The sequence below is a fragment of the Gekko japonicus genome, unplaced genomic scaffold (assembly GCF_001447785.1).
Source record: "Gekko japonicus isolate JY-2015 unplaced genomic scaffold, Gekko_japonicus_V1.1 scaffold232, whole genome shotgun sequence".
Classification (NCBI taxonomy): Eukaryota; Metazoa; Chordata; class Lepidosauria; order Squamata; family Gekkonidae; genus Gekko; species Gekko japonicus.
The window spans coordinates 623,710-634,547 of NW_015162481.1; the positions used below are offsets into that span (position 1 = coordinate 623,710).

The 10,838-nt window shown below is 43.3% G+C and overlaps 1 protein-coding gene across 1 annotated transcript in view; it reads right to left on the reverse strand.

The window, feature by feature from the left end:
- VPS13B (vacuolar protein sorting 13 homolog B (yeast)) overlaps positions 1-10,838 on the reverse strand; it is a 512,836-nt gene that overhangs the window by 253,730 nt on the left and 248,268 nt on the right. The gene's annotated exons all lie outside the window — the stretch shown is intronic.

The following is a 10,838-nucleotide window of genomic DNA, read 5'->3' on the forward strand; positions in this document are numbered from 1 at the left end:
TTAGTAAGAAGTAGGTAGATCATCTTTCTGCCTCTAACAACTATGTGAAGGCCTCTGACTTGAGACGATGGTGACCGTGATCATATTCCTCTACTTAAGATGATTTTAGATGACATTTGATACAGAATGGCTTAATTATAAAAGCAATCCAGTCTCAAGGTAAAATATCTAACTTGAACAATTTATATTTCATATAAAACAAATATATTCTATATTTCATATAAAACAAATTCATAGCAAGATTTCTTATTTATTAAATGGCTTTCTTAAGTTATTTTATATTCAATTTTGTGTGTGTGTGTGTGTGTGTGAGAGAGAGAGAGAGAGAGAGAGAGAGAGAGAGAGAGAGAGAGAGAGAGGGGGGAAGGAGTCATGCCTCATTGGCAGATCACCTGCTTTGCATGCGAAAGATCCCAGATTTAATCTCCAGCATCACTCATGAAAAGAACCAGGTGTTAGGTGATACAAAATACCTCTGCTTGAGACTCTGAAGACATGAAGACATGTTATGAAGAGTAGATAACACAGTAGACAAATGGTATAGCATACCGAATCCGCTTTAAAGTGCTGGTGCTTACCTTTAAAGCCCTATATGGCCTGGGTCCGGCCTACCTGAGGGACCGCCTTTCCCCGTACATACCCCCAAGAGCACTTCGGTCGGGGACCCAGAACCGATTAGTAGTTCCGGGCCCCCGAGAAGTAAAGTTCGCTGCAACAAGAGCTAGATCTTTCTCAGTGGCGGCCCCTACCTGGTGGAATGAGCTCCCGGAGGAGATCAGGGCCGTGCGGGACCTTATGCAGTTCCGCAGGGCCTGTAAGACGGAGCTCTTCCACCAGGCTTTTACGTAGGGTGGTGATACTATCTAAGCTGGGAATGCCCCTGAAATTCAGTGAGACGAGATCTATGGGACAATGGGAACAGCGGACGGGCTCGAACTATCTATTGGACTGTGATACCCAACTATGGGTTGTTGGAAGCCGCCATTACAACAACTTAAGATTCTGTCTATGGAAGCACTTTATTGTCGATCGTAATGTGTTAATTTAATTTTATGGTTTTAGTGGTTATATGTATGGGCTTATGCCCCTTGTAAGCCGCCCTGAGCCCGCTCGCGGGGAGGGCGGGGTAAAAATGTCTAAAATAAATAAATAAATATAAGACAACCTCCTATGTGCTGTTAAAATGCTTCAGACTGAATGGGTTGGATTATAACCAGTTTATGGTGCCAATGGAAGAAACTCTTCCAACATGGAAATGTTTGTAGAACACTAGTTGCTTCAGAGGAATGTGAGGCACTAGTGGAACAGTCTAGTAGAATCCAACCCAATGTTCTGAATCAATTTCATTTATTTATTTATGCGTTTCTGCCCTGCTTTTCTTAGGATACTGGTACTGAAGGCAGTAAAAATACAATAAAAACCTAAGCAGCAGAAGAATGACTAATAGCACAAAACAGCAATCTCATTCTTTCAACCTAGTAGTACTGTGCTATGGGCTAGGGGTTTGAGAGCAGATATTGATCTGGCAGCCCCACCTCTTAGGATACTGGTACTGAAGGCAGTAAAAATACAATAAAAACCTAAGCAGCAGAAGAATGACTAATAGCACAAAACAGCAATCTCATTCTTTCAACCTAGTAGTACTGTGCTATGGGCTAGGGGTTTGAGAGCAGATATTGATCTGGCAGCCCCACTGCTGTCAGGGAGCATGAGGGTCAAGGAGAAACAGGGCACCGTGCTGAGGATAAGGGGAATGTGCCCTCAGAAGGGACCTCTTCCCCAGCTGGTGAGCGGTTATCCTTTTGCACCAAGGAACCATCCCTGGGCAGGGTGGGAGGGGGGCTCTTGGTAGTGGGTGATTCGATCCTTAGGCAGGTAGACAGCTGGGTGGCGAACCCGCGTACTGACCGTATGGTGACTTGCCTGCCTGGTGCAAAGGTAGCGGACATTACGCGTGTTTTAGATAGGCTGGTAGATAGTGCTGGGGAGGAGCCAGTGGTCGTGGTGCATGTCGGCACCAACGATGTGGGGAAATGCAGTCGTGAGGTCCTGGAGGAGAAATTTAGGCTGCTGGGCAGGAAACTCAAGGCCAGGACCTCCAAGGTAGCCTTCTCAGAAGTGCTACCTGTTCCACGCGCAGGGCCGGAGAGACAGGCACAGATCAGGAGTCTCAATGCGTGGATGAGACGATGGTGTAGGGGGGAAGGGTTCAGGTTTGTTAGGCACTGGGATGCTTTTTGGAACAAGAGGGAGCTGTACAGGCGAGATGGTCTCCACTTGTCCCAAGAAGGAACCAGGCTGCTGGCGCTTAAAATCAAAAAGGTGGCAGAGCAGTTTTTAAACTGAATATTGGGGGAAAGCAGACAGGAGATGAAAAGTCTCTGGTTCGGGTTGGCTCATCTCAGAGAGATGAGGGGGTACCTGTTGCTTTTCTACAGGGAGGTGGATTGAAATTGTCCACTGAGACCATGGCTAGTGACATGGACTGCCTGACAAGGTCTCGAGATTGCAAGAGGAAGGTGGCAGGCTTAACCAGTATGGGAAATTACAGCTGTTTCTATACAAATGCTCGAAGTGTCCGAGGTAAAATCGGGGAGTTGGAGTGCTTGGTGTCAGAGGGAAAAATAGACATTGTGGGTATTTCAGAAACTTGGTGGGATGAGGAAAATCAGTGGGATACGGTGATTCCCGGTTATATATTATATCGGAAGGATAGGGGGGGAAGGGTTGGAGGTGGGGTGGCTCTGTATGTCAGAGAGGGTATAAAGTCCAGAAAGATCGAGAGGCTAAGAGAATTGGATTCGCTTCTTGAAGTTCTGTGGGTTGAAATAGGGGGGCCAAAAGGAAACTTAACACTGGGAGTTTGTTATCGCCCACCGGATCAAAAGATAGAGGAGGATTATAAAATGATGAATGAATTAAAGATAGCAGCTAGACAAAAACACTGTGTCGTAATAGGTGATTTTAACTACCCACACATTGATTGGGTCAATATGTGTTCTAGTCGAGAGAAAGAGATTGAGTTTCTAGACACTCTAAATGACTGTGCTATGGAGCAGATGGTCATGGAACCTACCAGGGGAGAGGCGATCCTTGATTTGGTCCTAAGTAACACTCAAGACCTGGTGAGAGATGTAAAAGTGATTGCACCGCTTGGGAACAGTGATCATAATGTTGTTGAGTTCAACATTTGTACAAATAGGGAATTGGCCAAAAAGACTCACACAACCACTTTTAACTTTAAAAGGGGTAATTTTTCTGATATGAGGGGACATGTGGGGAGGAAACTGAAGGGAAAAGTAGAAAGGGTCAAAACCATTGGGGAAGCTTGGAAACTGTTTAAAACTACAATTCTAGAAGCTCAAATAAAATATATTCCGCAGGTTAGGAAAGGCACAAACAGGTATAAGAAAAAGCCTACATGGTTAACAAACAAAGTAATGGAAGCTGTAAAAGGTAAAAAGGATTCCTTTAAGCGGTGGAAAGCTAGTCACAGTGAGGCTGATAAAACAGAACACAGGCTATGGCAAATAAAATGCAAGTCTGTGGTCAGGCATGCAAAAAGGGAATATGAGGAGCATATAGCAAAAAATGTAAAGACCAACAATAAAACTTTCTTCAAATACATTAGAAACAGGAAACCAGCCAGGGAGGCAGTGGGGCCCTTGGATGACCAAGGGGTAAAAGGAGTACTGAAGGATGATAGGGAAATGGCTGAGAAGCTAAATGCATTTTTTGCCTCCGTCTTCACTGTGGAAGATGAGAGGTGCTTGCCCACTCCAGAGCCGCTGAGTTCGGGAGGGGTGTTGAAAGACCTGAGTCAGATTGAGGTGACGAGAGAGGAGGTCCTAAAACTGATAAACAACTTAAAAACTGATAAATCACCAGGCCCAGATGGCATACATCCAAGAGTTCTGAAAGAACTCAATTGTGAACTTGTGGATCTCCTGACAAAAATATGTAATCTCTCCTTAAAATCAGCCTCCATTCCTGAGGACTGGAAGGTAGCTAATGTCACTCCCATCTTTAAAAAGGGTTCCAGAGGAGATCCGGGAAATTACAGGCCTGTCAGTCTGACGTCGATACCGGGTAAATTGGTGGAAACCATTATTAAGGAAAGAATTAGTAGGCACATAGATGAACAAAACCTATTGAGGCAGACTCAACATGGGTTCTGTAAGGGAAGATCTTGTCTCACTAACCTGTTAATGTTCTTTGAGGGGGTGAACAAACATGTGGACAAGGGGGATCCAATAGATATTGTTTACCTTGACTTCCAGAAAGCTTTTGATAAAGTTCCTCATCAAAGGCTCCTAAGCAAGCTCAAAAATCATGGGATAAAAGGACAAGTCCTTTTATGGATCAAAAACTGGCTAATTAATAGAAAACAGAGAGTGAGTATAAATGGGCAGTTCTCCCAGTGGAGGGGTGTAAGCAGTGGGGTACCACAGGGATCAGTACTTGGTCCACTGCTTTTTAACTTGTTCATTAATGATTTGGAGTTGGGAGTAAGCAGTGAAGTGGCTAAATTTGCGGATGAAGCATGGACAGCTTCCAAAGGGAATTAGATAAGCATATGGAGCAGAGGTCCATCAGTGGCTATTAGCCACAAGGTATAGATAGGGGCTCTGGGGCAAGTGATGCTCTGTCTTCTTGGTGCTTGGGGGGGTCAACAGCCGCCCTGAGCCCATCAGGGAGGGCAGGATATAAATGCGAAAAATAACTAAATAAATAAACAGTGGGAGGGCTTCTAATGTCCTGGCCCCACTGGTGGACTTCCTGATGGCACCTGGTATTTCTGGCCACTGTGTGACACAGAGTGTTGGACTGGATGGGCCTTTGGCCTGATCCAACATTGGCGTCTCTTATGTTCTTATGTTCTTAAGATCAGACCAGCCTGGGCAGCCTAAGTCAGGGCATGTTCTACACATGGAAGTTTACAAGAAAATATTAAGTTGCTTCCAATTGGCTTCATAACTCATACCCCATTTTGGAACATCAATATATCGTACATGAGAAGCAAGCTTTTAAAAAAACAGACACAACATTTTGTTTCATGTCCCCACTTGTATATTTGTCTACCATACACCTTAAAAATACTCACTTATTCTACAGAGGAGACTGATGGAGCTTAACAACTGGTCTCAGTTAATTACTCTTAGCACTCCACAATTAAGGATACATTTACACATCAACCTCCAATTTTGATGTATTTATTTGCTTCATTGTGTCCCCCCAAGATTAAATCCAGACAATAAAACTTTGTTGGTCTTAGAGGTGTCCCTGTACTCAAACTTTGTTCATTTATTCTACACTTAGCATTAGAGAATATGAGTATTAAATTTAATATGAGTATTTAAGTGTGTGAATTCACATTCCAGTGCAACTAACAGCAAATCAATCCTGTAGCAGCCAGCTCAAACAAGCCAAAACATAAAATTGCACCAATGGTATCTTCTACGTAATGTTATGTTTCAGACTATACCAGTTGTGTGACATGAATTTTGCAGATAAAACAGAATGTGGCACCTATCCATGCGACATAAACAACAACATAAAGCTTGGTAAATGTGAATTGTTCTGACCACCTGAACCAGTCCTAAGTCTTGTGGGACAAGCTCAGCTACAAGCAATAATTACTGTTCACTTTTTCCTCTCAATAAACTGAGCACAGGTTTAATAAATTGTGCTGACACTACTAACATGGATCAATAGATGAGTTTTGAGGTACAAAGTATTCAACTAACAGAAGAGTGGAATTCACATTGACAAGATTACAGTAATGATAATACCCATGACGCTGATATGCAGATGTTTCTTAAAGTAGAGTTTTAAACTCTCTTTTAGGAGATGGGTTTTGTTTCCACCATGAAAGTTAATTTAGCGCATGAACAAGAGTAAGTGGTGGTTGCTTCTTCTTCTTCTTCGTCTTTGTCTTCTTCTTCTTCTTCTTCTTTTTCTTCTTCATAAAAAGGCCAGTTCAAGTGTAAATATAAAGTAGAAATTCTCAATTTTTAAGTGCTGAAAAGAACACCGAGCTAAAAACAAGACAAGACAACTTTGCTTATTTAGGGGGGAAACACTAAACACTAAGGCCAGAATCATTGTCCTGGAATCTTATTAAAATTAATCACTGATTTAATATGCTTCAATGTTACTGTATTTTGTTTTGCTAATGTTTCACTTATTTCTGACAATGAGAATCTCCAGTACTTTATAATCAGTTATCCTTGAAGATAAGATGGTTAAATGTGGGCTGGATGGTGCAACCGCTGGATAGATTCATGATTGGTTGAAAAATCGTACCCAACAAGTGCTCGTAAATGGCTCTGTGTCTACGTGGAGGGAAGTCTCGAGTGGAGTGCCACAGGGCTCAGCCCTGAGCACGGTGTTGTTCAATGTTTTTATAAATGACCTGGAGGAAGACATAGAGGGGATGCTTATCAAATTTTCGGATGACACAAAGGTGGGTGGGATTGCTAATTCTGAAGAAGACAGAGTCAGGATTCAAAATTATTTAGATATGCTGGAACAGTGGGCTGAGACAAATAAAATGAATTTCAGTAGAGATAAGTGCAAAGTCTTACACTTAGGTACAAAATATCAAAAGCACAGATGTAGAATGGGAGGGACTTGGCTTGACAGCAGCACACGTGAAAGGGATCTAGGTGTTCTGGTTGATCACAGGCTAAACATGAGCCTGCAGTGCGATGCGACTGCGAAGAAAGCTAATGCAATCTTAGGATGCATTAACAGAAGTTCCGCTCTATTCTGCTATGGCCAGGCCTCACCTGGAGTACTGTGTCCAGTTTTGGGCACCACATTTTAGGAAGGATGTTGACAAGCTCGAGCGTGTCCAGAAGAGGGCAACCAGGATGGTGAGAACGGATAAAAGGAAGTACTTCTTCACCCAAAGAGTGATTAACACATGGAATTCACTGCCACAGGAGGTGGTGGTGGCTACAAGCATGGACGGCTTCAAAAGGGAATTGGATAAACATATGGAGCAGAGGTCCATCAGTGGCTATTAGCCACAAGGTATAGATAGGGGCTCTGGGGCAAGTGATGCTTTGTCTTCTTGGTGCTTGGGGGGGTCAACAGTGGGAGGGCTTCTAATGTCCTGGCCCCACTGGTGGACCTCCTGATGGCACTGGTATTTCTGGCCACTGTGTGACACAGAGTGTTGGACCGGATGGGCCTTTGGCCTGATCCAACATTGGCATCTCTTATGTTCTTATGTAGTCTTGATCCACTCACATTCTCAGCCTGTTCTACTTCATAGGGTTGTTGTGAGTTTATAAAAAAGAGAGAGCAATGTCAGCCATTCTAAAGTCTTTGAAAGAAGGGCAGGATAGGCAAAAGTGGAGTCATCACATGTTGCTGCTTTGGCTTATGCTAGCCACCTGCACGATGCGTCCTGATGTGGTCCTGTTACCTTCATCACCTCTTCCTGCCTTCTCCTGTAAGGGTCACCATATTACCCTCCCCCTTCAGCAGCATTCAGTGGTGGGAGCTGAAACATTCCTTGCAACTGACTGTGTGAGCCTCTGCGGCTGCGCTACTAGTTTGAGGAAATTAGGCTGGTTGTGTCGCTCTTCTGGGGAAAGGGAGCACGGGGTAACAGATGCAGTTCAAAATCTGATGACTCTAGAAATCTTTAGAAAGAGGAAGAACTGCATAAATTAAATTGGAGAACATAAATTATGAGATCTGAATGTAGTTATTTAAAGAAGACTAACTTAAAAAAAAACCAGTAGTACTGTAGATTTACTGAAGAATTTATTTCCTTGGGGCTTATTATATTTTAGTTAAGTTACCATTACTGGAATGTCCTCTGGTGCAACATTTCCTTGATGTATTTAGATTACTGTCATATTGAGGAACCACTTTGAAATTTGTTTCTGTTGTGTTTATACGTCTCTTACCATTTATGTTTAAAGCCTTGATCATTGTGTAGTAAAAGTATGCTATTATGCTTTGTATGAATTTTTTACTTTAGACATTTCCCAGTTAAAATACTTCTATTCTGCTGGGCCAGAATGATTATTTTGAAAGGTTTCCCAGCTCTTTTAAGCATATCAAACTTGCTATAAAGGAACGTGGGGTAGAGTGGGATGGTAAGACCCACTTCAACAATTGTTTGTATTAAATAGCATATGAAGTATTTATTTATACTATCTGTGGATGATTTATACTTTTAAGCTGTGAGTAATTCTTTCATGCTGACACTTTGATAGGGAGCGCTGCACTCCTGTGCGGATAAAGTGATCAGTATTTCTGAACTGCTAACTGGGTGGTGGTTGAGTTGGAAACTTGAGTGAGGGGCTTAAGCACCAGGGCTTAGAAACAGTTAATCATTTTTACCACCCCTGCATTGGGCCAGTGAGAGCAAAGGTAGAGCAGACTACAACAGGCCACTTGTTACTGTTTACTTAAGTACAAACAGTAGAGGAAGTGTTTAGTCCTTGGGGAAGCAGTGTGATTGAGCAGAAATGCAGAAGTTATTTTGATAAGGCAGAGCGGTAATTTGCCCCAAACTGTGATCATCTCTGAGCTTTAAAGCAGGCCAAGGATGAAGGCCTTATGTGTTTGGTTCTTCCTGATGAATAAAGATAAATTCTTGTAAGAAAAATAAACACTGTATTTTGGTCAATTTGCAAAAACTGGCAAAAGAATTAAATTGTATATTTAAGGGCTTGGCTTGAGGAGGGGTGGGAAAATAGTTCAGTCTTTACAGATTTTGGCATTATTTCTATGGTTCTGGATGCAGAGTAGCAAATTAATACATAAACTTACTTAACTGTACATGCTAGGGTTCAGAACTCCAAAATAAAACAGCATGAGAAAAAATCATTTCTTGTCACAGTTCCTAAAGTTTTGGTTGGAACTATACGTTTTTAAACATATAAACTGCTTTTGGAAAAAGAAGTATTAGACTTTGCATACTTGGCTGTGGAGGGATTATGTTTCAGACAGCTCTAAATTTTTTGATTGGAGAAACTTTCTGAGGATCCATCGTGGGATCCATTCTTATAGTGGTGCTGCAGTTGCCTTCAAGATCACAATTAGCATGGGAGATAGTGAGAAGTGCCTAGATGCTTCATTTGGTCAATTTAAACCGTATCAACAAGACTATTCTTTTTTCCCCCTTGCAGTTTTACTCAAAATCCCCCAAACTGTGTATTTGTGCATCGACTAGCAATCACACCAACAATAGCTTCTTGGCTGCAGAATTCCTATTTCTTCCTGTAGTAGCAATTTGTACATAGAGTTGTTTCATCTATTGGATGATGAGGGTGTTAAAATTTAAAATGCTAAAGAGTCTTTGAGAGATCATCTTTTAATTGAGTGTTCTCTTCTGATATTTGGAAATGAATGTGGTAACTAGTAAGAGACAATAATTCACTTTTTGGGTACTTCAAACAGAACAGCATAAGCCCCTCTAAGCCGTCTCTTTCCCAGGCTAAACATACCCAACTCTTTCAGCCTTTCCTCATAAGACTTGGATTCCAACCCTCTCTAACAGGTTAATGAGACAAGATCTTCTCTTACAGAACCCATGCTGAGTCTGCCTCAATAGGTTTTGTTCATCTATGTGCCTACTAATTCTTTCCTTAATAATGGTTTCCACCAATTTATCCAGTATCGGACTACTTGGTATGGCTGCCAGCCTCCACCCCTCCTGGGAATCCTCTGCCCAGTTGGCATTTTCCACTGATGGCAGCGAGAGAAAAATAAAATTTAAAACATGGTAACTGTCTAATGGCATGACATCACTTCCAGGTAAACCAGAAGTGATATCACACCTCTCTATGAATTGGCTGAAACTCTATGGTAAAACCATAGGATTTTCGGCAATTCCTAGAGAAGACCGGTATCACTTCTGGGTTAACCCAGAAATGATGTCACACCATCACCCGAAAGCCAGCCCCCAAGTCCCTGACCCCTCCAGTCTCTGTTGATTGTCAGGCTAGGCCTGACAACCCTACCATATGAGTTTCTTGGCAGAGTGGGAATTTGAAGTTGGGCAACTATGCCACACTCTAAGTAATCACTTGTCAGTGCAATGTTCTACTAGTCATTCAGTAGTTGTGGCTGTAGCACCTTCATTGCTGCCTCTTGATGTACTCCAGTAAGGACACCTATCTCTCCTTCCCCTTTAGCAGTGCTCAACCTGTGAGCTTCTACTGAACTGCAGACATGCAAGGTAAGTGGCAAAATCCAAATCAGGTATGATTTTAGCCTCTTAAAGGAGGCTGTAATGCTTTGCCTATTGCTGCTCTACTGCTAACGTGAACTGGCATAGAATTCAGGTCTGAAAGATCAAGCTATGAATTAGAAACATCCTCATTCAAATCTCACCTTTTCAACGAACTCACTATGTTACCTTAGGTAAGCCACTCTTATTCATACCAGTAATATAGGGATAACAAGAAGTGGCACTTGCAATACTCACGGGGGGGGGAATATTCCCCGCAGCTCCCGGGTGGCTCACCTGCTGAAGCAGCAGGAGCTCCGCACAGAGGATGCTGCAGTGGCTGCAGGTGAGCCCAGAAGGTGGTCCGTTGGGCTCGCCTGGATTCCCCCCCACCCGACGACAGCAGCAACGGCTGCGGCTGAGTCTAGCCACCGGCCCTCCAAGGTTTCTCCCCCCACCAGCCACTGTGGCTGTGAGCAGCAAAGGCGGTGAGCCCTGTGGGGCTCTTTTCCCTCCCCCCCCCGCCTCCAGCAGCAGTAATGGCAGCAAGCCCTGCGCGGCTCCTAGCCACTGGGCCGGCCAGGTTCCCCCCCCCAGCAATGGCCATGGCTCCCAGCCGCCCGCTGCCCACGCTTCTCGT